Genomic DNA, 2097 nt, shown 5'->3' with positions numbered 1-2097 from the left:
TCTCACTCTGTCTTACAAATAAATAAATAAATAAACAAATAAATAAATAAATAAAATCTTTAAAAAATAATATTTAATAACTTTGTATGGTGACAGGTGGTAACTAGACTTATCATGGTAAGCATTTTATAACGTACATAATTGTCAAATCACTATGTTGTGCGCCTGAAACTAATATATATGTCAACCACGATAAATAAATATATAAACAAATAACCAAAAAGGTGGAAAAAGAAAGAAAAAAAAATCGGAAGCCACTATTTAACTGGAAAAAAAAAAGCTAATACAAGTCTTGGTCAAGTTTAAAAGTCAGAATTTATCAACGTCATTGATAAAGGCCCACCTTCCCTTCTGCCCATCTCTCCCCCCCACCCTCACAAAGGCTGTTATAAAAACACCTCTCAGATTGCTGGGGTTGGTTACAGTGCCCTCATGTGTCTCTGCCTTGCAATGTCATTTTAAGCCTTTCAAAGAACGTATTATTTACATTCACAGAGTCACATAATTAGTAATGGCATTTTTAAGCAGTAGAAGCAAGTCCAAAATTTTCAAAATACACATACAAGATTGGACAAGCTTTGAAGTGCCATAAATGGCTCAGCTTGGTCACTCCAGGGCTCATGTAGTTGAATTTTAAATTTAATGACAAAAAGTCAACAAAGATTTGACACCAAAGAAATAAATATATCTAAGGGGCAGTTGATGAAAATATTACATTCTCCTTAAAAATCAATGTAAAGCCACCTTAAACCTTGAATTTTTATGCTTTTGAACCAAGTTGCTTTTATCTTCTCTGTTCAGATTTTGAAGAACTGTAATTGTACATTTTGTGAGAAAATGCATGTTTGACAGTAGCTAACTCTTCCATTCCTTAGCAAAAAGTCAGAACTATTTATTTCAGAAAGGTTAATTTCAAGTCAAGCTTCACTTTATGTTTTAAAATAGGCCTTAAGAGAGAATATTTAAGCATAGCCTCAGTTTAATTGGTTTAGCACCCTGGAAACTCATGTTAAGAATAAGGACATTTATAACAAAGAGAAACTGTCATGGCAGAGAAATTATTACATTCCCTGCTCCCTTTGGATTTTTAATTCATTGTTTTACAAGCCTACCTCAACTTAATTGCTTTTAATTTTTTTTTTTTCCTTTTCTTCCCATAAGCTTATAGAGTACTCTCAGCCCAGGAAACTGCTGTCATTTGCTGGAACTGGCAAATAGGTCATCCTAGTCAGAAAAAGGAACCAAGAACAGGTATCAAAAGATGCAATTTCAAAAACATAGCTTTTAAAAGAACATACATAACATTTTTCTCCTTGCTGCAAGAGCCAGTAAGTGTTAGAAACACTTAAATTGACATTCTCTGTGATATCATCCGGATTTTTCATCCCACAATTTTTGGAGGAGAGAGCTAAGTCCCAGGTCATTTGAACAAGATCAACCTTGGAGAAAAGAAAGACTTATCTCAGAACTTTTTAAGAGTAAAATTCTGAAAGGCATTATTATCTTTCTAGGAAATCCCCCTTCCAGCTCTTGGATTCAGATTTTGTTTCATTCCTTGTATTACTCTCCATCCGAGATGGAATGGACAAAGATCAAAGTTATACATGGGTAAGACCTTGAGTCCTTCACAGCCTGGAGAAAGGTTTAACCTGTGATCCGAGAAACGGGAACAAGAAGTGGAGACAAAGAACAGTTTCATGAAGAAACTCCAAAAGCTTAGCAAGAGGTAATGAAAGCCACAGTCCAAAAAAAGACGGAAGGAATCCGATATCAAGCAACAAATGTGTGTTTCCAACCCTAGTGTGAAGCTCACAAGCCTGCCCAATGGCATGAGACCTGTGAGAACTGTAGAAACTCTTGGCATAACGACTCCACCCAAACCCCAGCACCAAGAAATGCGACCACACTCTGCTGTGTCTTCTAGCAGCCTAAGGAGACTCAAAGACAATTCAGATTCCAAAAACAGACAAACCCAGAACCTACAGCAAACAAGCGAACTCCATAATGTTTGATGTAAATGTTACAGGTGCTAACAGAAAAATGAATCTCAAGGGTCTTATTTTTGAAGGTCAAAGAAAAGCCTGGTCAATGTACAAT

This window comes from Ursus arctos, unplaced genomic scaffold (genome assembly GCF_023065955.2).
Source record: "Ursus arctos isolate Adak ecotype North America unplaced genomic scaffold, UrsArc2.0 scaffold_1, whole genome shotgun sequence".
Classification (NCBI taxonomy): Eukaryota; Metazoa; Chordata; class Mammalia; order Carnivora; family Ursidae; genus Ursus; species Ursus arctos.
The sequence above is the reverse complement of the archived record's forward strand: the minus strand, read 5'-3'. Positions refer to the sequence as shown.